General features: G+C 34.3%; 1 protein-coding gene and 2 pseudogenes across 1 annotated transcript in view; all 3 read right to left on the reverse strand.

Annotated features, from left to right (window-relative positions):
- The window catches only part of TTC28 (tetratricopeptide repeat domain 28), a 630275-nt gene that overhangs the window by 569593 nt on the left and 33032 nt on the right, over positions 1-27650 (reverse strand).
- LOC120602083 (uncharacterized) lies at positions 4280-4398 on the reverse strand (annotated as a pseudogene).
- On the reverse strand, positions 24364-24482 carry LOC120602065 (uncharacterized; annotated as a pseudogene).

The raw sequence follows: 27650 nt of genomic DNA on the forward strand, positions 1-27650 counted from the left end.
CGCTGCAGGGTGATTTCTTATTTTTCTCCCTAGTTGTAGTACTTCTGTTCATCTAGATCCCAGGTAACTCTGCTTGCTGTTTTCTCTGTGTTTTGTCCCATTTCTGGTGTGGTCACAAGAGGAGATGCATAAAGCTTCTACACTCTACACCATCTTGCCCTAAGAATCTCAGCTATATTTTTTCCAAGTTTTTTATTGTGGTAAAATACACTTAACAAAATTTACCATAGCTATATTTTTTCATGAGTAATACATAAGTATGATGCATCACCTTTCATTGGACTTATTATAAATTAGGGAAAACTAAATATATTTAAATAGTAATTTTTATAATTAACAATGCTAAAACCATGCACTTGTACCACAATTTGAATTTTTTGTAAAGACATTTTAGCTCTATTATCTTGAATTTTAAACTGTAAAAGAATCCTAATTTAAATAAACATTTAAAGTCAAATTTTTTTTAAATTTCTAAAATATCAGTGATTTTCTCTAAACTATAAAAAATAAATACTTATAAAAACACTTTCAGTAAAATATAATTAGAAATATGTATAAAGCTGTAAACTTCTGTAATGGGGCATTATACTTTCTATCATTAATCACTAGAACTAATTTATCTTTAAATGCCATTTAAGTTGGCTATGATAGAAACAAAGTTTAAAATGTTAAAACATTATAAATACTTCCTAGCTTCCATTTAGGATGTAGAATACTAGAAATAGAGTTACTCCCACTCTTATAATAAAAAAAAAGGCAAACTAAATGCCCATCAACAGATGATTGGATAAAGAAGTTATGGTTCATATATATATAATGGAATATTACTCAGCCATTAAAAAAATAAAATCCTAACATTCGCAATGACATGGATGGACCTAGAGGTTATTATTATGCCGAGTGAAATAAGTCAGACAGAGAGAGATGAATACCATATGATTTCACTTATATATGGAATCTAAGGAACAAAAAGAATAAACTAATCAAAAACAGACTCACAAATATAGAGGACAATCTGGTGACAGCCCTAGGAGAGGGGGTTTGGGGGTGCTGGAGAAAGGGGTAAAGGGTTAAAGAAGTACAAGACAGTGGTTGATAGATGGTCACAGGGGTGGGGAGCACAGCAAAGGGAATGCAGTCAGCATTAATGTAATGGCTAGGTGTGTAGCCAGAGGAGAGAAAGAGCAATCAGAGGGATGGTTTCATAAACTATATACGTATCTAACCAGTGTACTGTATACTTGAAACTAATAATAAAATAAAATTTTAAAAAGGTAATCTAAAAAATGTAACTTTTCTAGAAATCATTAGACAGCTAAGATTGTAAAAAAACCAACTATCCTGAAATCTAAAGAAACACAGATGTCTCCAAGGAGAAATAGAAGACAAGTACTTGCTTACCTGGCACAGATACCAAGTGCCATACACATGGTAGAAAAAATCAGCCAAAATTTTTAACAAAATGCAAAATGTCAAGTATGGGCTACCATGACAATACAGAACCCCTGGGAGCCACAGAACATGAGAACTTTGTACCCATTCACAGATTCTTCTCTAGAGATCTTACCTGGTACTGGGGAGAAAGTGTGGCGGCAGTATGAGAAACCAGAGACCTCCTTTGTGGTGCAGGTTCAGTAGAGGAAAGCAACAGTTGCTCCAAGGAAAGCCCTAACGTCCCATCAGAATCCTTCTCCCCTACAGAACAAAAGCTATAAGCTGGACAGAGGACCAGAAAAAAGACCTGAGGCAGGGTAAGAGACAGGAAAATGTTCTAGGTCCAGATCATCTCCTACCTCTGAGGGAACTTGGGTCAGGAACCCCAACACAGCAACTGCCTAAGGCTGAACCAGAACAGCTCCCCACCCCCAACCCCTAATACCAAGTTAGGAGGTACTGAGTAACAAACAATGGCAGATCTGTTAGGGGGAAGGCAAGAATGTGGAAAAAGATCCTGTCTAAGATGGTAGATATCTTTGTACCTACAAAGGTAAGCTGAGGGTGGGTCAGACTTTGAGAAAAAGTCTCTGGTAAACCATCTCCCACCCTCAGCACAAGGTAACACTAGATGAATATTAAAAAAAAAAAAACACTAGATGAGTATGAAGCCTATGGTGAACTGAGGACAAGGATAGCAACAACAAAACCCAAAACTCAGTTCAGCCTCTGACTAATCTGATACAAGTCCTACAACAAAGGCCAAGCAAAGGAAGAGGCATGACCATTTCTAGGCATGAATACTATTGTCTTCAGTGTCTACTGTTCTACACAAGATGTCTACTTGCAACCAAAACATATGAGACACACAAAGAAACAAGAAAAAATAACACACTGTCAAGAGACAATGCACCCAACAGAATTAGCCCAGATATTAGAACTAACACATAGGGAATTTTGACTTACTTTGATTAACATATTAAAGACTAGCAGAAAAGGCCTTTTTTTAAAATAACAACAGTTGAAATGGAAAAGACATAGCTTTATGTCAATCTCTCCTACCGGATTCTTAGTTCAAGGAAGCAACTGAATTCATTTCTCTTTGCTTCTCTAACATCCAGATATGACATTAGCACAATAGTACAAAAAAGTGAAATACCTTTGAACTTGAAGACCCTCAACTACCATGAGCAGACAAGGTACTAGGCCAGACTTCATTCTATTCCAGAGCCACAGAAAAAGCCTCAATTTTGGATAAACTTTTGCACCTTTACTCCTAACTTTACGAATTGACTGGGAATGCCTAAACTGAGGGTTTACATGCTGCTCCTGGTGCTCTTGAAAACCTGTTCACTCATATTATAAAACTGCCTTTTGGTTATTTATTCTCTTCCAAAGACTAGAATCCCAAGGTGATTTTTTTAAAGTAACATTTCAAAAATAATTTATGAAATACACAACTAACCTCATGTTCTCAGATCCTAGAGAAAAAACTACATATGTTTCATTGAACATTGTCTTTAACTTATGTATATACTATGCTCAAGACTTCTTAGCTCTTATTCTCTTTAACTACTTAAGAAAAATAAAGTAGCATTGAGATATTCTGAAAGGAGGCCCTCCAATTCTTACTTCGAGCATTCCTAAATCCTAAAAGATAAAACCACCAGTCCTCTATTTTTCAATCTCTACTTTATTTAAATAATCTTGTTGTGCGTTCTTAGTGACACTTTTCCTAAAAGGGACTGTTATATGTAAATCCAGTTTTATGAAGTCAATGGAGTTTGCGGCAACTTCTTTCAATTAACTCTAGCTGAATTATAAAAATAACAGAGAACTGTGAGGAAAACCAAGGATTAAAAAAGACTTAAGAGACATATCAGCAATCATGATGTATGGACCTTAAATAGATCTGGATTCAAACAAATAAACTGATTTTTTTTAATTATGATCTTAATGAGAAAATTATAAATTTGAACAGTGGCTTGATAGTTAATGATATTAACAACTTTTTATTCAGTTTAACAAGAAAAAAAACAGGGAACTTAAAAAGGTTCCTATAACTTCCTATTTGATCTTATGGGCATCCTCCAATTTCTAAATCTCATAGAGGGCCTCAGTAATCTCCATGAAAAATTTAGAACAAATCTGCAAGAACTCTCAAAATCTCCAGCAATGATGCAAAATATCTGCTTAAGCAATGAATCAGCAGGATCAATAAACCTATGCAAAACAATTACAGAAATTGTGACTTTTTAAAATATTTCAATTAAAGGACATTTATAGAATGTTATCAGCAACTTCCACACCCACTTAAATTAAAACCACTACTTTCAGGAAAAAGAGTCACAAAGCATCTTTTGATATCAAATATATTTTCAGCATCTTGATTATGCTCATGTCAATGATAACTGGCCCAATAAGTTATATTATGGCTTCTGAGATGCCACACTCTTGTTTATTTCTGCATCATTCATCATTCCTCCTCAATCTCCTTCACTTGTTATCTCCTCCCTGACCTCTGAATGGTAGAGCACATCCAGATCTCCTTAGACCTCTTTTCTTTTCTATCTACCTCCCCTCGGTAATTATATCCAGTATCATAGTTTTCAAAACAAATTTATATCTCTAGTTCATATCTTTAAAAGTCTAGACTTATATATTTGACTGCCTACTCAGTATTTCACTTGGATGTCTTTTTTGGTTTATTTATTTATTTATTTATTTGTTTGTTTGTTTGTTTGTTCGTTCATTCATTTATTTATTTTAAGTGCGGCAACCCTTGGTTGACCTCACAGATTGCAAGGACCTTGTCATCTTATAATCCCTTATTTTTTATTTTTTATGCCTACAGCATCCGATCCTCCTAGGTGGTCTCCCATCCAAGTACTAAGCAGCCCCAATCCTGCTTAGCATCCAAGATCAGACGGGATCGGGCTAGTTCAGGGTGGCCTGGCCATAGACTGGATGTCTTTTAGATATTTCAAACTCCCAATCTTCCCAGTCCAACTTCAACCACAACCTTCTTCATCTTGGTTAATAGCAAATTTATCCTTCCAGTTGCTCAGGCAAAATACCTTGAAATCATCCTTGATTTCCTCCAAACTGTCAGAAAATACTGGTGGCACTATTTCGAGATGTATCCAGAATCTGGGCATAACTAGATATATATCACTGTCTCCACACTACCATCATCATCTCTCACATCTGCAGTGGCCTCCTAACGGGTCTCTGTGCTCTTATTCTTTCCTCTTAAAAGGTAAGTTAGATTAGCGCTTCTCTGCTCAAAACCCTCTAATTGTCCACATTTCCCAAGTAAAAGCCAGAGTTCTTAAAATGGCTTACAATGATCTACATGATCTGGCCCCCTAATGCCCTATTACTTTCTCCTATAAATCTTCTTCATCAAATGAGCCATGTACCCTCCTGCCTAGGGGCCTTGCTTTAGCTGTTCCCCCTACTTAGAGTGCTCTTCCTCCAAACAACTTCATAGTTAACTCCCTCACTTCCTTTAAATTTTTGCTCAAGTATTACCTTTTACATAAAACACACCCTCACTCCCTTCCCTCTCACCTACACTACTTTCGCTTTGCTTTTTTATTTTCCACAGCACTATCACTTTCTAATGTATTATATGTTTGTTTTGATTATCATTTATTTCTTTTTTGTCCCATCAGAAAGCTCATCTCAGTTGAAGGCAACCTTTTCTTTTGGTTTACAGATTTATCCCAAGTGCCTATAACATTATCCAGCATGTAATAGTTACCCCATTAACATTTGTTGAATGAAAAAACCAAAACTCATAAGTCAGTGGCCTATTAGTGACTAAGGAAATATAAGGGACCACAACTGCTAAGAGCCATAAGGCCCTATTCTTTTTATTCAATCTAGCCCCAAAAATAGATTATAAAACCTACTGGCCCTAAAAATGATGACAAGATTTGCAAATGATAGCTTCAAGCTGTTGTTCCTAAGACAATGAAACTAGGAATTTAATCCAAAAGGGACCATACCCCACTGAAAAAATGTTTGTTCTATACATAATATTGAGAGTATCCTGATTGTTTACAGGTAAAACCAAATTTAGAAGAAATATAATCTTAGAAATTTCAAAGCTTCAAAGTGAATTTGATGAATTTGTCAAATGGTCTGTTAAAAAAAAAATCTTAATAATTACAAGTATTCTTAATTATAAAAAGCATACAATTTTAAGTAAGATTCCCATAGAGCTCTGCTGTCTACAAATGTTTTCAAAAAGACTGATTTGATTCTTATGTCAATCCTGTGAGAGATGTATTATCATTAACCTCATTTTATAGATATGGTAACTATCTATAAAATGGCTAACAGAAAAATAGAAGGATTTCCCAAGGTGACTCAGCTAATAAGTAGATTCCTAGACACGATTCCAGGCCCATGTACTTTTTAAAATTTTTTAAATAATTATAGATTCATGATTCACAAGAAGTTGCAAATATAGAACAGAGATCTCATATACCTTTCACCAGGTTCCTGCCAATGGTTACATCTTATATAAATATAATATTATATCAAGACAATTAATTAATATTGGTCTATGTACTTTTTCGTTATTGTGCCTGGGAATATAACGGATGACAAACAATATGACTCAAAGATTTTTTTAACTCAAATGAAGATAATTTACCTAAATGAGCTAGGGTGTAATTTCTAGGTATACACTATTTTGTTCTGACAATTATAAGAGTATTACATTCCAATTGGGTATTTATATTTAATACTATAAACGATGTAGTAGAAAAGGATCTGAAGATATGATTAAAAGGTGATAGAGTAAGACAAAGTTGATTTGATAAACTTTTCTTCATTTATGTGATTATTATGATACTGACTGGTTATAGGACATCTCTGCTCTGGCTACTCCATAAAAACTACTCTTGAATCTCACTAAATCCATCAAATTAAAACCCAGCAGATTTCTTTTTCCTCTTCTCTTTTCTCTCATGACAGTATTATTTATAATTAACTGCTTAATTCTTCTGGAAATTTTTTCCTTCATTGGTTTTAAAGACACTGAAGTCCCTTGATTCTTCTTTTTTATTGGTTTTTTATTTGTTTGTTTGCTTGTTTCCTTTTTTGTTGTCTAAGTTGTCTATAACCTATTAGCTTTTATCAAAAACCTCAGCCACTTGGTGTACAAGCAAGAATGACAGTTCCATTTGGGACACAGCAGTTTTCCCGGGTCAAAAATCTTACTAACCATTGTCTGGTTAACTTGGCACAACCCCTCTCTTCTAAAACTCCTCTATTATTTTCCAGAATCCCTTTCCCTGTATTGATCTGGGTTACATTTGGCCAATGAAAAAATACATGTGAGATATGGAAAGAATAGAGGCCATTACTTTTTTGAGGTGGCTGAAGGCAAATGTTAGATTCATAGTGGCTTTGGACAAGTGCTTGAGAATCACCTGCTTTATTGCTGCAGCCCAAGACATGGTGGCAGAAGTAGTTCTCAGAGACCCCTGATAATTGCAGCAGTTTCCCTATCAGCTTTTGAGAACACTGGAAGTCTTCAGTGTCTCCTTCTCTGACTTTCCAAGGTGACTTCCCTGACATTCACTGCCCAGCTCTTCTAATATTGATGTAAACTCTAATTCTCAGATTAAAACTCTTATTCCTAAGGTATTTTAAATACCTCTATTTTCCTTATCCAATCCCAAACTGTTAACAATCATATACAGATTAGACATAGATATATAGATTTTTATATATCTATGTGAAGATATATAAAATATAAAAATATTTTATTTATATATATATATATATGTATGTACAAAATATGGAAAAAGATTTATACATTCATCAAATAGTCTGGGAAGGATTTAAAGCTATCTAGTAATAGCAGTTGCCTTTGGAGAAGGAAACTGGCTAGAAGACAGAAAGGAAAACTTACTTTTTACTGTATACCCTTTTGCACTTTCTTGAATTTCATGCTATAAGCATGTATCACCTATTCAAAAATGAGTTATTTAAAAGATATATACCCACATAATTATTGTTTTATGCCTCCAAGGGCCCACAGATCCAAAGGTTCTTTTTCTATGATCATTTACTAGTTTTACTGCTCAGGGGAAGAATGACTTCTCAGGAATGAAGCTTTGAATTCACAGGGAAAAGATCAGATGTAGAGCTAGGCTTCTCAAGTTTGATAAAACAAATTTTCTCAATCGTTCACTGGTATATTTAACAACTACTCTTGAAAGATACAAAGGCAAAAATTAAAAGGCCCCAGTGCTATAATTAAGGCACAGATAAAGTACTGGAAGTTGTGATGAAACATTGATGCTGTACCTAAAACTTTAAAAACAAAATGAATTTTAGAGATGACTTAGTCTCTAGCATTATTGTTTAACTGCTAATTAGTTAATATTATCTTTCATCAACAAAGAGAATTAATAGCTTTTATTAACCTTATTATGAGATTGATAATCATAACACTTATTCTCTGAAAGTAGGTGACTAGTCAAAAGTATAATTTGGAAATTTTAATAAATTGAGGATTTTAATCAGGGATTATATACATTACCATAGTTTACCAGACCTTTTGACCTAAAATGTACATTCTGGGGAACTGAGTAAAATGAAGCATTAGAATCTTTTCCCTAACTTCCAGTACCGAAGCTATTACCAACTGGTCATATCTGTCTCCCAAAGAATTCAAGGTTTCTACATAGCTTTAAAAAAAGAATAGATTTTTTAAAAGTTTTTCTCAATTCTTATACATTATAATGGGGGAAAAATATTCCTTGCACTTCTTTGTCAATGAATCCCAAACAACTAAATTAATAATTGTAGTGAAAAGTCTTATCCTAGAGCTTGAAGTATTTTTAAAAGCATTTCCTCATGTTCTAGATGACAGCAAGCAAACACACACACACATACACACACACACACACACACACACACACACACACACACACACACCCCAACCTATGTAACATAGAGCTCTGCAGTTTTTAGTATAGATAGTAATGAAACTGTAATTATCATAACTATAGGCAGGTGAAAGTGCAGTCAATCAAGCTTTAGCCAAAGACTATAGTATCTCTAAAAGTAAACAACAGAAGGACAGTATCTTATGCCACTAATCTATTTACGTTACATGACTGGCAGCTTTGCCCAAACTATATAGTGCTGACTCCAAAGTCAGTCTCAGGAAAATACACATGTAGGTATAAGGGTAGGGTACCACAAGAGGAAGAGTAGGGGTTTCATACCTTCATATAGAATATAGTATAGAATGCTTTTTATACAGAAGTGTTTTTTAAAGGTTAATATAAAACATTAGAATCAAGCCTCAACATCTATTTTGAAATGAGTTAAAACACTAGGTCTCATATCAACTACATGTAATTTCTAGAATTAGTAATCAATGAAACAATGTGTCAAACCATCTTCTAAAAATATCTAACCTATCAGTATTCATCTCTTTGTCACAGACTAAAACCAGTTTTAAGTACCCACTGGAAGCTCTGAAACCAGTATTCCCTATAAGAATTTCCCAATATTTCTCTGATACCATGTACTATGTAAAACTTCCAAACACCTTGTACAGCAGAAAACCTTTGTAAGTAACATCCTTCTGTTGCTGCACTAAGTATCTTTAGTTAAAATATCTCAAGTCTATACAAACTCAGCATTCATTTATAATATTCATTGAGCATTTACTATGTGCCAGGCTTGGCCTGGAGTACATAAGTGAACAAAACAAAGTCCCCATCCTCAAGAAGCTCACAGGGATATAGACAAAACTAAGTCAGTTATAATACAGTATGATAAGTCAGTACTTAGGATAGGAACAAGGACAGGGTATTATGGGAGCACACAGAGGGGCCCCCAAGAAGAACCTATAAATGCCCAACCACTTCACTGTTAAAAATCTTTAAAATTTCCATACTTTAAAAAACACCATTCTGGTTTGTTAACATAAAAAAAAAAAAAAAAAAAAGCCATAAGGATAGAAGTGAGATGCAGGGTAAAATATTAAGAATGATATTCTTTTTCATGGCCACTCACCCTAATTCTGTGAAGATGGCTAACCCAAATTCTCTGAAGTAGGACTCTTTAACTTCAGATAATGAAACATAACACTCCCTAAGATCTGGAGCAGAAAATTGCCAAAAGTTGAGAATCACTGAAGCAGCAAGCCACTGTTAGAGTTTTAAATGTATTTATCCCTTAGCACTTTAAGACAGAAACAAAGGTTGAAACTCATTGTCAAAATAAATTTAAAATAAGATTCAATTTATTAATTTTCCAATCTATTCATAACATTTAGAAAAATCTGTAATACAACATAGGATAGTATAATATAGTATAAAGTGAGATACCACTGTGTATATAACAATCCTTAGATATTACGCTCCAACAACTGAAATAGATAGGATCCTCTCTTTAGAGAAGAAAAACTCTTAAACACAAGATAACACAATACTATGGGAAAAGGAAAGTTAAAATATCTGTTGAAACCTTCACTATCTGATCAGTAAAGGGAAGTCTCTGCATGTTAAATCAAGTCACTAATCACTAACAGGCTTACACTGCTGTTAAGCTTACCCAAGCACACAATGTTCTTGGTATACGACTGCCTCCTGGGGGTTATGGTACATTACTACTCTTCTGAGAAAATGGCATAAAGAGAAAATACAGATATTATTTTCTATTGAAAACACAATGCAAAAAGTCCACATCAAATAACAAATGAGGCCTTCCTTAAATAACCTCTTTAAAAAAAACTGTCATATTTATTCTTATCTGAATAATTGGGAAAACAGTACATAATAAAACAATTATAAAAGTGGTAGTTAAATTAAGAACATCAGGGCTTATACAACATTTTACATTTTCAAAGCACTTAGCCAACATTAAACAATTTTTACAGCATTCCTGAGATCAATATCATTACCATCTTTTTACAGAAAAGTAAATAGTAAAGTTAAATGAAATATTAGAAATGCAAAACCTAGTCATTAACTAATCAGCAAAGTGCCACAAAACAGTTTAATGTGAAATATGAAGTACTACTGCATTAATTCACTTCTAATATCCCATGACCAACCTCTAAGAGAAATTAGTTACTCTTCTATCTGTGACGCCCATGGCATTTTATACATCCCTCTATTATAAGACTTAACACTTTTATATCACACTTATTGGACTGTTAGTCTCTGTGACTAAACTCTGTACTCCCACAGGTCTTTTCACAGTGTCTTGCACATAGCAAGACAAAATAATGAATCATTCAGTCATTTGTTCAACTATTAAGCATTTACTGCAAGACAGGCGTTGTTCTGGACACGGGAGATACAGTGGTAAAAAAAATAAATAAATAAAAGCCAAGCTCCGTGCTCTCCTAAAGCACACATTCTAGGGAGCAAGGGAAATGACAAAAAAAAAAAAAATTATCAGGTAGAAAGAAAAGCCATAGAGAAAATTTAAATAGGGCAATGAGAACACAGATGGCTAAGTAGGTATATCAGATTAGGTAGCAATATTCAAGTTGATATCTGCATGTAAGAAAGAACCAACCAGTCATAACGATATGTAGAAAAGACAATTCCAGCTGGCAAGTGCAAAAGGCCCAAACTGGGCAAGAAATGCAAATATTTGAGGAACAGGAAAAAAAAAAAAAAAGATTGTAGCTAGATTATAATGGGCCAATGAGAGAGTGTTAAAAGATTAAACAGAGAGGTAGGCAAGGGGAAGATGAGGGCTTTCTAAGAATTTTATTCTAAGTAAGATGAGAAGTTATTTAAGGTTACATAATATGTATTTGCCGATTCGAATTGCTACATTTGCATCATAGGTAGCACTAAAAGGAAAATTAATACAGAGAAAGAAAAATTACTATGCTTTTGGTTAGAGAGCCTTTCTGTTTAAACAAATTACTTTTTAGTAAAAAAGTTATTTTATAATTAAATCTTCAAACTAAAGGATAAAACAGCAGTCTACTAACATTTTAATGGAAGTTAGAATAATGAGATTTTGACAGTCATTACTGGAAGAATCTAAAGCACTCCTGCATAAACCCCTGTACATTACAGATGACTTTACTAGGATCTTATGCTAATCATTCATTAATTCTGCAAAGTTTAAGATATCTCCAAATAGTTCATGATGAGTGCCAGACATCTGGAGAGGAAGTTCCTGAGTAAAAGTATGGAAATGTCATTAAATGTAAGAAATCTCTTCCTATTACCAGAGAAACCAGAATTAAAAAAAAAAGTAACATACATTTAGAAGCAAGAATACTTCTCATCGTATTAACTGAACAAAATACAGCAATAGCCTAAAAATTAAGGGCACCTGAGATGACATAGGTGCTGCAGAGCTTCTAATAACAAGCTATAATGCCAAGATTCAATTAAATTTAACCTCACAAATAATCACTGAGGAGAAATTATTAACATTTGCTTATTCTAGGAGCAGGTTCCTGAACATTTGATATATTAAACTTTGTATTCTCTACCCTTTTAATGTGTCTTTTTTTATTATAATTAAAAAATTATAATAAAATAATTAACATAAAATTATCATCTTAGCTAATTTCAAGTGTATAATTCAGTAGTGTTAAATTTATTCAGTGTTGTGTAAAAGATCTCCAGAACTTTTTCATGTTGCAAAATTGAAATTCTACACCTACTGAATTGTTTCCCCCCCCTGTAACAACCACCATTCTACTTTGTTTCTATATCACTCCTTTTTTTTTTAACTGATACTATTATAATGTAACAGTACCCAAGACCCTACAAAAGGGTCTTGAATTGGTATTTTAGTTTGTTTTTGTTTAAACAATTTCATCCCTGTTTTCTTAACCAAAATGTGGATAGTAGAGGGGGCTAAAAATTGCCTCCAATATGTAGGCAGGAACATAGAAGAAATGACTGAGAATATTATTGTAATCACATTATACTATTTCCAATCCACTATGAATACCAACAAAATCATTATAAACAGGGTAACTGGCCACTAGAAGAAGGACAACTAGTCAATATACTTATATAAAAAAAATATTAACATGTAAGATGTTTTCATCATCTGAAAAGTCATCATAAAAATGCCTACTATGCTGACCTCGAAGGATTGAAACAAGGAAAAAAGTGAAATAATAAAGTAAATACAATTTGAAATTTGTAAGTACTTCTACGTATATATAAATTGTCTAAAGATAAAACCAAACAAATGTATCACTTCAAACCAAGGAATAATTGACATGGTGCTATGCATGCAATTACTATTTACTAAATATTTGTCAAATAATTTATAGAGTATCCTGAATATGAAGAGTCAGCAAATTTCCTCTATACATTTGATACACAGAAAATGAGCTCTCTTAAATCTGCTAATGGTGAGGTCAAAGTTAAAAGATCAAAATATAAACCTATATACTACATATAACAAGAACAAAAGGGACAGCATTATGAGTATGTTTACTTGTGACACAGCAAGCAAATCTTTAGAAAAAATATACTATATAGGTAACTTTTTCCTAAAGTAATTTCTTTTTTAATTAGTGATTCGGTAAATTGCAAAACTATCAGTGAAATGCGTGTTCAATGAAAATTACAAGGGCACAAGTGCAGGCAAGATGCCATATGGGACAAATTAACACTAAAACCAAGAACAAAAATCCTTTTCTGTGACAACAGTTACAGAATTATGTGGGATTTATATGAAGGATTCTACATCTCATTCTTTAAAAGGTAAGTTTTATCAAATTTGAGAATATAATCAAGAAAGCCATAAAGTCCTTTAACTCCTTTTCAAATTATACGATTTAGCCTACAATTGCCCAGACGAATCAAATGCAAGAGGGTTTTATTATTATCCAGAAGGTAGGCAAGGCATTCTCAAATCCTGAACCTTTGGTAACAAACCCTTTATAATCACCTTTTCATTTCCTCCCCTGTTTGAAAGGAACACTTTGTTTATGACATCATTTGCTAAGCTTCTATAAGCAGCTTGGCACAATGGCTCATAAATGTGCACCAAAGTTGATCTGATTCTAATGGGATCCACCAAATCAATCAAAGTAATTCAATCAATGGCAAGTCCATATAAGGGGGGGCCCTAGTTTCATGTCAATTAGAAGAAAACTATTGATTGAGATTTTAATAGGGTTATTAAAGTACCATTAAATATAAAGGTCCTATTTTAATTAAATACTAACCCAAAGATCAAAAGTCACTTGTTCTCTAGATGCCTTTGGAATCAGAGTAACACACTGTCTTTCAGAATATATCAAGCTGGCAATTATCTGACTAATTTTAATTCTTTCAGTTAATAAGAAAACACAAGTAATCAGTTATAATACTTCCATTCTTCTTTTCAACAAATATTTATTGAAGGCCAATAATGTGCCAAGCACTTCATTTGATCACCTAACATAACCTACAGTAGCCACAGAAGCTTCATATAAAAATTATAGTATAATTAAACCTGCTTAATCTTATAAAAAATAACTATGTTCAAGGACACATATCTCGATAAATGCAGTAATTAAATATAAAATTTGATATGGAGTACGTAAAAGTAAATGTAGGTAACAGAACCCGGGAAACGCTTAACATTCTTTTTCCTTGTAATAATGAAATTAGGTAATATGCATTGAATATTTATTATTATACTTGAAAATTTTTAATCTCTTCAAAAATGTACATATACCAATCCAAACCATTAACTGAAAGCCACACAATGCAGAACAGTCTTAACTATGAATTAAACACAAGAGGGCGCACAAGTCTGGGAAATTAATAAAACCAAAGGCAAGTTGCATTTTACTCAATAATTTGCAGCTCTTAATGCACGGTCACATGAATTTATAAAGGATTCGTCATGCATGTGCTAGAGGCCAATTGCACAGAAAACTTTTTCCTTTCTCAATGTATTTTCCAGAAATCAAATCACTACTTCTCTGATAACACAAATTCCTCATCTAATTTGTCTTTAAACCTAAATTTAATATTTTATCATTAAGAAAAATTATGACTTTTAACCAAAAGTTTATGCCACCTTTTAATCTGACTCCTCTTTGGAAAACCTACTATTTAGAAGCTAGCCAACTTTTAATATGCCTATTTCCAAACATCATTAAAGCTTATCGAGTAATCAAAATTATAATAAACTAACTTGTAGGAAATAGACATCCAACCTTTAAAAACTAACGCAAATCTATATCATTCTAATATCAGCTATTTAATTCTTAAGCAGTGAATATTTATTCTGTCTATAATGATCTATTCCAAGAGTTGCAACCAATCCCAAATAGTGGGCTTTGATTTCATTAATTCATTCCCTAGTGAAATAACAAGCTATCACTTGAAGATTTTGAGGCAACCAGGCTAAGATTACAGAGCCTATAAGTAGGAACATAATCCAAAATAATTCCTGAGTACATTCTGCCTACCCCAAGATTCACGGCAGAATATAACATACACACACACAGTTGTGTTTAGCTCTATTCAGCTTTATACAGTCCCAATGCTGGCTGTGACACATAAAATTATTCGTAATGCCAATAATTTCATACTGTGCCTAACTCCTACAAAGAAGAGGTAACTGACGCATGAGGACCTTGTATGGTAAAATTATCCCTTCCATATTATTAGGATAAGGAAACAAAAAAGATGAACTGACTGCTAGGATCAAAAGAGCAGTGAGCTTCAGGTTAGGTAGTATGGGCAAAGGCTGACAGTCCAGAACAAAGCATAAAGAATACATTGTGATCAAAAGTCAGGGCACAAACCAAGGAACTAACAATCAGGAACTCCAGAGTGGTCAAACTCCAATCAGTCTAATAAGTTATTTGTAATAAGAGTGAGTAGTACAGACCTGATACAGTCTATCTGAACTAGATTCCTAACATACTTCTTGCCAGGTACTTGATCCTGGACCAGAAAGAAAAGGATGTCTATAAAGAATATCACTGGGACAATCACTGAAATTTGAAAAGGGTCTGTGGATTGGATAGCAGTGTTGCATCAATGTTAACGTCTTGATTTTAATGGTTGTACTGAGGTCATATATGAGAGTATTCTCAATACATACTGAAGGATTTAGGGGTGATGGGACATCGTGTCTGCAACTTACTCTCAAATGGTTCAGAAAATAATAATAAGTAAAGAGACTTATAAGCCAATAAATACAATGTAAAAATAATGCTTCTAAAAGCCCTCTTCAAAACTGAAACAGTATAACACTTCTGAAATATCAGCCAATCTCCTGTAAAAAAATTTAATCACTGACTAGATATATCCAATAACATTCAGCGTTGCTATAGAAACAAAAAATATATGAATAATGTTCCAATTTGGACCAATAGTAGTACCTAAATTTTATTTACGTATATTGCTCATATACCAATCTTATCATTTAAAAATGTTTTTTGGAAAAATATTTCTCTGCCATTGTTTCTGGAGGTGCTTTCATACCTTCTAATCCAAAATGGTTTTTTGAGACTACTTAAAAATACTTTTATGAAATGACTGTGCAAATCCCTAAAAGTTTTCTCTTTTTCACTAACATAAAAAATGCTACCAAACTTTTATTACAGGAGACAAAACAAATAGAAACCCTTTATAGTTGAGTGTCCTAATACACTTTAAATAATATCACCCACAAAGCACATATCTACAGTTTAATCAATTGTCAATAAATGACAACAAAACTACCACTTCATTTAAAACAATACATTCACATTTCTTAGTGTGATAAATATGTACCATCTGGGAGCTGGAAGTGAAACTTATTACTTATCATATGTTTAGAACTTAATTATTAGAACATTCTTGAAATGAATTATAACAAGCAAATCTGAGATTTTAAATAACTGAGCTCCTATTTCTTGAAATTCCTTTACAAGACTTTCCTTCTTGCCAGACTTCCTGAAACATTTCCTAAGGCAAAGCACTCATCTTAAAGTAGCTGGTTCTATCCCACAAAAGTCTGATTTCCAAGGAGATGCTGTGGACTGTGCATTACCTCAGGCTTACAATTATGAGAAAAATTCCTCTCAGTGAAAAACTGTGAGTTTTATCTCAAATCAACAATAGTGACATAAAAACTAAATGTACAAATAAGTAAACAATGACCAGTGAGCTTAAGAGAGGCTCACTTCCATACCAAACAGAAAAAGCTATCAATTAAATGGTGGCCGACTAGAAAAATGTCCTTTTGTTTGTAGTCTGTTTATAGTCTATTCTTAAATAACAAAAAAAAAAACATTGTGCCTTCATATATGTATCCAAGAAAAGATAGAAACTTTCAATCACTTTTCCTCATCTCTTATTATAGATTTTTATCTTCATCTTAAATAAAAAAATCAAAAATGTTAAATTGGCATATTCCTAATATGGAATATTATATAGCTATTAAAAATGATTCGGTATCTATATTAACAGAAAAATGAACACTCTACAAATCTAATAATTTTAAAGTATCCCTTTTCTGGAAATGCATTATTTCATTTTTCTTTTTTTTAACATGACTTGCAAGCACAAATACCGAGTGCTACAAGCCTTGACACTATAACTCCTGCAGCCTCAGACTAACAGTTGGACTGATTCTGAATAAGAATGAAAGCAATAAAGGGTTTAACTACAAAACACAGTTTTTCTTCAAATTCCTTCCTAATCGGCTTTGATCAGAATGACTCTTAACCTTGGAGAACATCACACCATGTGAATTCAATTCATGTGATTGATGACCTTCCCTAGCCTACCCATTTCTGTAAATTGACTGCGCTTCCTCAATCTTACGTGCCACTTTTTTCTCTTTCTAACCCAAGAGGAAGAAAGACTTATAAATAATACTCTTTTAAATAGCATAATTTATTCTTTTATAGCATGTCAGAATAAATAAAAGAACTTTCATCTGAAAATGCTACCAGGAGCCTACTGTGTAAATGTAGGTATTTTCTAAAATAACCTTGAAACTGTAAATTGACACGTTTGGTCAGATTGTGTCAAGCTTAATTTTTCTTTCTTTTTTTCATCTGAAATCTACTTTAGCAATAATTAACTCCATGATTACCACATTCTGCCATTAAAGGATATTATCAGCACCATCATACTAATGTAGGGAGGAGGCAAGAGAATTAAAAATGTTAATCAAGCTACCTTCAGAGACTGCAATATGCTTATCAGCCCTGCAGCCAGGCCAGGAGGACACCTTCAGAATAAAGGAAGATTTCTACTGGAATTGCTAACAACCCATTTCCCCATACCTGTGGAAGGGGAAAGAAAAATAACAGAGTCTTCAAGTAGCTGCCCGACACAAATAAAATCATTCATTCTAAGGCTAAAACCTTTGAGAACCTATGGATTAAAGGCTGGGAGCTAGCAGGTCTTTCAGGCTACATACTCTTCCTTTTCCCAATCCTCACTGTATGTCTATATCAAAGGAAATGGGAACTAAAGAATGATACATGAGAACTAAAGAAATCCCTGAACACTAGGCCCTTTCCTTGTCTCTCTCTGTTGGTCCCTCTCACTGTCTTTCTTGACTCTGTCTCTCTCACTGTCATCTCTCTTACACCCTCCCTTTCACTCTGCCTCTGAGGTGACCACACTCTATAGAGTATTATCCCTTTTCTAATAAACTTTTCTTTTGACTTGAACTTTGGCGTGTATGTCGAATTCTTTCTACACTCTCCGACAAAGGATGCTCTTCTCTCAGTACAGGGCTTGGTCTCCCCCCACTAAGGGAAATTTGCCCTGTCCTGAATCAATATTGCAGAAATCTTAATGAGTATGAATTTTTGGGGTACGTAGCTTTGTTTCTTTTCTATCCGACCACGTCAGTTAAGGTATTTGTTTCTTAACAAATAAACTCTTTGATACTTTTAGCCAGAAATCAGTCCCATGAAGTTATTTTTAAGTATAATTTGTATAAAATAAAAATGTTAAGTTTTCGTAATAACCTTTCCAAGCTGAACTGCTTCTAGTAAGATATTTTTCAGTGCTTTCATTTACTATGCACTTAGACTATGCACTTTTTCTAAAGTACTTTTGTAACACTTAACTCTTTGTATTTTTGTCATTTGAAAAGGTTGTGGTGCAGATGGTCTGTAATTAAGCTGCAGATTTATAACTGCTGTTAGCTTTGTAAATCCAAATATAGGTGTTTTTTGTCCTGGTACATCATTTCATTTGCAGCAGGAGCTGGAATCCCACTGATCTACTAGCTACTATTTATTTTCTTCACAGTTCACAAAAGAAGAATGTGAAATTCAGTGAATGCTGTTACTAATCCTGTTGGAAGATAAATCCCATTTCACCAAAATTAAATTACATTTTTCCACTAAAATGATGATACAAGTTGAAGACACATCACTCTGAAATTGGAAGACCTTGGCATTTAAGGCTTACACAGTGGCTTACACAGCTGAACTCTAGGTTACTACTCTGTTTTCCCATTTGGGGGTGCAGCTTTTTTTTAATGTTGAGAGATGCCATTCTAACTACTGTTAAATGTCTCTGTTTTGGGAAGGTATTATAAATACACACACACATATAAAGTATCCCTTTTCTTAAAAAAGTATGTAGGTGTATGTATGTGAGCACATGTGTACATATATGTAGAGTTTAGATATATTGCAAAAGGTCTCAAAAAATATTCAAATTGGATAAAAACAGTTAACTCTAGAACTGAAATGGGGGATGGGGAATAGGGCGAGGAATAAAATTTTTATTGTTTGAGAGTTTTCCAAAAGTAATTTTGAGTTACTTTTGTAATTAAAAAATTATATGTATGTGTGTATGTACAATTTATAGATTAACCCAAAACACCTGAAACATAGCTTCAAAGGCATACAAATAATAAGCCTATCATAAAATCATGTGTTTAAAACATATGAAACAATGATTTATATTAATAACAAGAAACCATTTATCCCCAAAGATAAATTGGTAATAACATTTGTTTTGGTAATGAAATCTGTAACATTAAAAGAAGTAACAGCTGGCTGCGATGGATTTCACTCATGGTAGAATACAGTTTGAACATAAATTAAGGGAAGTGTCACATTCTTGCCTATGAAAAATCCCCTTTCCTGACCATCCTTCCAACTGTCTACGAAAAGCTTCTGAATAACTAAATTAACACCTCTTTAAAAACATGAATAAAATTATGCAAAAGAAATGTCAGAAAGATAGTCAACTTTATTCTAAATATGTATTATGAAATTAGTATTTAACTTATAACTTTGATTTTAATGTCGTGAGGCAGAAAGATTAGAAAAAAAATTAGAGTCATATACAGTTTCTAATCCTGGTTTTTCTTACTTTCTGGCTCCAGGCAAACTACTTAAATTTCTCACCTATCTATAAAATAGATAACACTACCTATTACAGATGATTGTTATGAGGATCAGTGAGAGCCCTTCAGTTATAAAGTTCAGTGAGTCTTAACCTATACCACTACTCCAGTCTAAGTTAGCATCATCATTGGTCTGCCTGCTTCTGCTTTCACCCTCCTACTTTCCATTTTCCTGACAACAGTATTCTATATTTCACCATAAATAAAATTATGGAAAAGCACTTCCAAAATGGCAAGGTAAGGACTTCCAAAACTCTTCCATAAAAGCAATAACAACACAAGCAAAACTTGTCAAAATCAACTTTTTCAGAATTGTGGAAGTTAACCAACAACTTGAAGCAACCCAAGAAGTGTTTCTTCAACAGAAACAGCTGCTCTCAAAGAACAGCAAATTTGTGGGGTTTTACCTTACACTTCTTTATCCCCTTTCCCTAGCTCTATGATAGACTTGAAAGCCAGCAGCCTCTCAAGCATAATACCTGTGAAAATCAGAAACTTAGGAAATCAATGGAGGGGTCAAAATGGTTTGGAGTTCCCCGAAACATCCCATCCCCAGAATATTACCACTATTTGATCTGTCTGGCAGCAACCTAAAAAAATCCATTCACAGGACTTTATTTTACATGACTCAGATATGGCTCAGTAAAAACAGCCCTCTTCCCAGCGTGTGTGTCAACAAAATCAGTGGCAATTAGTTAACATCCCAGCTACCTGAAGCAGCAATACAAATTGGATAAGTAAGAGGCTAAAGAAAAACTTAAAAGAAAAATCTATAGATTTAGACGTAAAAAAAAAAAGGGCTTGGAAAACTCCAAAATATTCTTGGAAACCTAGGAATGTTCAGGGCTCTGCACATGCCCAAAAAAGACCTGAGAATACCTCAGTCTCTCACCTCTGGCTGAAATTACAGTACTACACAAGCAAGAAGGCTAAAACAGAATTGTAAGTCACCAGTGTTGAAGGTTAGCCCAACATACACAAGGAACTCTTGAACAAAGACTGGTAAATTTATTGATTCAAAGCATTTAAGGGCTGTCTAATCAATAGCTGACCATTAAGCTAATCGAGCAGACTTCAGTGGCTACACATGACAAAGAATATAGACTTTAAAAAATTAGTCCAGGAAAGTCACTAACTCACAAAAGGCAACAACAACAAACTCTTGTTGGGGGAGGAAGGAGCAAGCAATCTGATTTTCAAGGCTGCCATGTTATATTACTTAAAATTTCCAGTTTTCAACAACAAAAAAAAAATGATGAGACACATACACACAAAAAAGGAGGCAATAGAAGCTGTTCATGAGGAAATCCAGGCATTAAACTTACTAGACAAAGACTTTAAATCAGCTATTATAAACATGTTCGGAGTACCAAACAAAACCATGTCTAAAGAATGAAAGTGTAAGCACGATGTCTCACCAAATACAGAATATCAATAAAGAGAACAGAAATTGTATGATTTAAAAGACAATGGCATAAGGTAATAATTATAAGACTATGCTGATGGGCTTATGTATAAAGAGTAATTTGTACAACAATAATAGCACAACAGAAGGAGAAGAGAATGGAGCTTTATTGGAGCAAAAATTTTGTATACTATTAAAATTTAATGTATATAAATTCAAACTATTGTTTTAAATTAAAGTTTTAATTATAATCCTTAGGGCAACCACCAATAAAATAATTTAAAAATATATAGTTTTAAAAAAATGGAATCTAAATGGTACACTAGAAAATATTTATGTAACATAAAAAAGGAAGTAGTGAAGAAAAGAAAAAGACATATAAGAAACAATACAGACATAAAAAATAACAAAAAGGTAGACATAAATCCTACTTTATCAACAGTTACATTAAAATAAATGGATTAGACACTACAATGAAAGGACAGAGATTGGAAGAATGGATTTTTAAAAAACAAAAAACATGAGGGAAGTATCTAAAAGTCACATAGATGATAGAGGCTTTGTCCATCCTTACTGCAATCATATCAAAGTTGGAACAGAAATACGGAGCAAACAGCAAGCAGTCTCCTGGGATCTAGATGAACAGAAACACTACAACTAGGAATAGAAATAATTAATCAACCTGCAATGGTAAAAGGTACAATAGGGTGAAGGCCCGATTCTGCCCGGTCCCCAGTGGCTGAATGGGACACAGGGTACTGCAGCCAAAAGCTGCAGATACCTCTTAAAGAGGCTGTGTCCATGACCAAACTTTTGCAGTGACAGATTCACTTGCTCTGAGTACCAGCATCAAATCAGCTGCTTGGAGGGCACCAGGAACTTCAGAGGGACACTGAGTTGTTGGAGCAAGGGCCAGATGTGAGAATCTCTCCCTGGCAGAAGTGCCAGCAAATCCATTGTTCTTCTGTTGAGCCCTTCCCTCTCTCAGTGTGTGGACGCAGCACCGCCATAGCTGAAATGTCATCATCTGCCCAAAAGAGTTCCTGAAACTCTGCCTCCCCCAACTCATGGCCCCACCCAAAACACATTCAGTTGTATCCTCAGTGAGTCCGGTGCTCCTTACTGAGCCAACTCCAAGACCCACACTGGTGGCAGCTGGTCTCGGTTTATGGTGTGGCCTCTTGAGGCAACATTAAACACAGCATCTATGGATTCCTTGTTGAATCTTAGCAGGTGGTCCCAGAGGGTCACAGGCTGGGGCAAAAATTGGCCTGCTGCTGAACCCCTCTCAAGATTGTGCCCCTGGACACCTACTACACAAAGCCGCACTAATAAAACCAAGACACTCAGAAGCTTTGCTTAGTACATAGGAACAGACACAGCCAAAATGGGAAGACAAAGAAGCAGAAACCATATGAGAGAACAGAACAGAGATCCAGGAATAATGGAGTCAAGCAATCTAACAGAGGCAGAGTTCAAAACACTGGTTATAAAGATGCTCAATGAACTTAGGGGAAGTATAGATGAACTCAGTGAGAACTTTAGCAAAGAGATAAACATAAAAAATAGAAAGGGAAATTATAAAAGGGAACCAGTCAGAAACGAAGAACACATAATCTGAGATGAAGAGTGTATTAAAGGGAATCAAAAGAATGGATAAAAAAGAGGATCAAACTACCAATGCAGAGGATGTAGAAGCCAAGGACACCCAATCAGAATAGCAAAAAAAAAAAAAGCCAAGATTATAATAATAATTTAAGGTGCCTATGGGGACAAAATTAAATGTAAAAACATCTGTGTCATAGGGGTACCTGAAGGAAAACAAGACGCTTAAGACCTATTTGAAGAAATAATGATGGAAAATTTCCCTAACCTAGTGAAGGAAATAGACACAAAACCCCAGAAAGGTCAGAGAGTCCCAAAAAAGATGAACCCAGAGAGGCCCACACCAAGACAAAGGTTAAATACAAAGAGAAAATCTTAAAAACAGCAAGAGAAAAGCAGTTACCTACAAGGGAGCACCCATAAGGCTGGCAGCTGATTTTACAAAAGAAACTATGCAGGACGGAAGGGCTTGGCACAAAATATTTCAAGTGATGAAAACCCAGAATCTACAACCAAGAATACTCTATCCAGCAAAGCTATTATTTAGAGTTGAAGGACAGATGGAGCTTCCCAGACAAAAATAAGCTAAAGGAATTTATCACCACTCAGCCATTATTACAGGAAATGTTGGAGGGGCTTCTTTAAGAAGAAAAAACATGTATCAAAATCGTGAAGAAAAAATTACATATCTATCAATGAGTACCTCGAATGGAAAAAAATTAAGTGCTCCAAACAAAGAAGAGGGTGGCTGAATAGCTAAGAAAACAAGACCCCCACATATGCTGCCTACAAGACTCATTTTGGGTTAAAAGACACATACTGACTAAAAGGCAGGGGATGGAAAAAGATATTGCCTTGATGGACCTAGAGGGTATTGCGCTGAATGAAGTTAGTCCGATAAAGATAAATATCGCATAATTTCATATACATGTGGAATCCAAAGAATAAAACAACAACAACAAAAATGAAAACAAACTCATTGATGCAGAAAATAAACTGAGGGCTATTAAATGGGAAGGGGGCTGGGAAGTTGGTGAAAAAGGGCAAAGGGATTAAGAAGTACTAATGGAGAGTTACAAAATAGTCATGGAGATATAAAGGACAGTATAAGGAAGATAGTTAATAATGTAATAAATATGTAGGGGGAAGAAAGGTACTAGATTTAGTGGAGTGATTACTTAGTGAGTTATATAGATCTCTAATCACTATGCTATACAACTGAAACTAATACAGTATTGTATGCCAACTATAATTGAAAAACTCACTGAAATGAACAATGTAAATACAAAAAACTAATTGTATATTATATTTCAATACAGCCAGAAAAAAAAGTGTTACTAGAAATGTGCAGTGAAAAAAAATACAAATAAAAACTACTGAGCATGTACAAGAAGTAAAATATGCATTAAACATTTTATTCACACAATGAAGTAGACTTTAAGCAACTTCTGTTTAATACTTACAAGAGAATCAATTTTTTTTTTTTTTAGGCGAGGCAACCCTTGGTAGACCTCACAGATTGCAAAGACCTTATCAGCTTATAATCCCTTATTTTTTTATTTTTATGCCTACAGCACCTAGTCTTCCTAGGTGGTCTCCCATCCAAGTATTAACCAAGCCCGACCCTGCTTAGCTTCCGAGATCAGACGGGATCAGTCTTGTTCAGGGTAGCATGGCCATAGATGAGAATCATTTTTTTATATGCAGAAACGCGATTTTATTTAGAAGTATCTGATCAAATAAATAATGTGTGATAAAAGTATATTCATAAAAAGAAACATGCTGTAACTCTACAAGACACTTTAGTTTCAAAGACACAAATAGATTAAAAGGAAAAGTACAGAAAAAGAGAAGTGGAGTGGCTGAATTAATATCAGACAAAACAGATCTTAAGACAAAAATTTCTTTGTTACTAGAGACAAAGAAGGATATTTATAGTAATCAATCTTTCAGAAAGACAATCATAAAAATATTAGTATCCAACAACAAAGATGCCAAAATACATGAAGCAAAAACTGACAGAATTGAAGGGGAAAATAGAAAATAGACTTCAAAATCCCACTTTTAATAATGAATAGAACTATCTCATATTAATAAGAAAACAGAAAACTTGAACACTATAAGCTAGATCTAATGGACATCTACAGAACACCCCACCCAACAACAGAATACATATTTTTTTCACAAGTGCACATGGAACATTCCTGAGGACAAAAGATGTGTTAGACCATAAAGCATGCCTCAATAAATTTTGGGGGGGGGATGAGGAAATAAGTGTTTATGTGGGATTAAGAACTGCAATTTAAGAGCACAGATTCAGGCAGAAACCCAAATAGTGTCCCAATTCCAGGGTGAGGGCGAGGGGTTTTTAAGAGAAAAGATGGAGTAATTACGCAGATAGAAGAAAGAGATTCCTATTGGAGCTAACAAGCTGAGTTACTCTTTAGTTGTACATGGCTAGTTACTGATTCTATCTTCAGAGAGTTTATAATATCAATCCTTGTGGTCAGGATGTCTGCTATTAGCTTTACAAATAATTATAAAACAAAGTTGGTTTGGCCCAGTCCAAAGGTTGTTTTACCCAGTTCAAACATTCCAAAGTTTCAAGGAACAAGACGTGGAAGGCAGCTCCTCTGGTATGGTGGCTCCGACTTTATTTTAAAATGGCTTCACTTATGTCAAATTTGTAAATGGGACCACATATCATTCAAAGACTTCTTAGAAATGGTCACTAAAATCTCATGAAGTTGCAGAAAGGATTATATAGGTCAACAGGTCATTCAGCTGGTTACCTAGTCACAAAGTCTTCACTAAGCACCTCCTATGTGCCATGTAGGCAGCTGCAGATACAGGTGAGCAGGATACAGAATGCAGGCTCAAAATGCTTCCATCCTTTGACAGGTGTTGTCCAGGCATTGCTCAGAGTTGATCAGTTGATTTGCTGACTTAGTAGGTTGGAGGTCGGAGAGGTCAAAATGATACTAAAACCTTAGCCAGTCAGGACAACCACTCACCCGATGCTCCAATCCTCTCTTCAGTATCTTTGCTCACACACTTGCAAGGACGAAGAACTCACTACCTTTAACGGTAGTATCACCTGAAAAACACTGCCTCCGAGAAAGTGTTTCTTTTTTTTTTAATTTATTTTATTAGTTTCAAGTATACAGTACATTGGTTGGATATTTATATAGTTTATAAAATGATTCCCCTAATCGCTTTTTCTCTCCTCTGGCTCTCCACCTAGCCATTATATTAATGCTAACTGCATTCCCTATGCCGTGCTCTCCATCCCCATGACTATCAACTGTTAATTTGTACTTCTTTAACCCTTCGCCCCATTCTCCCAGCTCCCCAACCCCTCCTCCCTCCGTCTGTCACCAGATTGTCCTCTATATTTGTGAGTCTGGTTTTGATTAGTTTGTTCTTTTTGTTCCTTAGATTCCATGTATAAGAGAAATCATATGGTATTTGTCTTCCTCTGTCTGACTTATTTCACTCAGTGTAATAACCTCTAGATCTATATATGACATTGCAAAATGGTAGGATTTCATTTTTTAATTGCTGAGTAATATTCCATTTTTTATATGAACCATAACTTCTTTATCCAATCATCTGCTGATGGGCATTTAGGTTGCTTCCATATCTTGGCTATTGTGAATAGTGCTGCTGTGAACATAGTGGTGCACAGATCTTTACAAATTATTGTTTGGGTTTTCTTTGGATAAATACCCAGAAGTGTAATTGCTGGATCAAAAGATCCATCTGATTTTAATTTTTTGAGAAACCTCAGACTGTTTTCCATAGTGGCTGTACCAATTTGCAATACCACCAACAGTGTATGAGTTCCCTTTTTTCCACATCCTCGCTAACACTTGTTCTTTGATTTATTGATGATAGCCATTCTGACAGGTGTAAAGTGATATCTCATTGTGGTTTCAATTTGCATTTCTCTAATGATTAGTGACCTTGAACATCTTTTCATATGTCTATTGGCCAACTATATTTCCTCTTTGGAGAAATATCTGTTCAGGTCTTTTGCCCATTTTTCAATTGGATTGTTCTTTTCTTGTTGAGCTATATGAGTTCTTTACATATTTTGGATATTAACCTCCTATCAGATTTATCATAAGCGAGTATCTTCTCCCAATCAGTCATCTTTTTTTGTTGATGGTTTCCTTTGCTGTACAAAAACTTTTTAGTTTGATACAGTCCCATTTATTTTTTCTTTTGTTTCCCTTGCCCAAGGAGATATATCAGAAAAAAATATTACTGTTAGCAATGTCAGAGAGTTTACTGCCTATGTTTTCTTCCAGAAGTTTTATAGTTTTGGGTCTTACACTTAAGTTCTTAATCCATTTTGAGTCTATTCTTATATATGGTGTAAGATGGTGGTCCAGTTTCTTTTTTTTTTTTTCCCATGTATCTGTCTAATTTTCCCAACACCATTTATTGAAGAGACTGTCTATACCCCATTATATATTCTTGCCTCCTTTTTCACATATTAAGTGACCATATCTGCGTGGATTTATTTCTGGGCTCTCTATTCTGTTCCATTGATCAATGTATCTGTTTTTATGCCAGTACCATGCTGTTTTGATTACTGTAGACTTGTAGTATAGTTTGATATCAGGCAGTGTGATACCTCCAACTTTGTTCTTCTTTCTCAAGATTGCCATGGCTATTCAGGGTCTTTTATGGGTCCACATAAATTTTAGGATTACTTTTTCTAGCTCTCTGAAAAATGTCATTGGTATTTTGATAGGGATTGCACTGAATCTATAAATTGCTTTGGGTAGAATGGCCATTTGAATGATGTTGATTCTTCCTACTCATGAGCACGGTATATGCTTCC

Source organism: Pteropus medius, unplaced genomic scaffold, assembly GCF_902729225.1.
Source record: "Pteropus medius unplaced genomic scaffold, Ma_sr-lr_union100, whole genome shotgun sequence".
Taxonomy (NCBI): Eukaryota; Metazoa; Chordata; class Mammalia; order Chiroptera; family Pteropodidae; genus Pteropus; species Pteropus medius.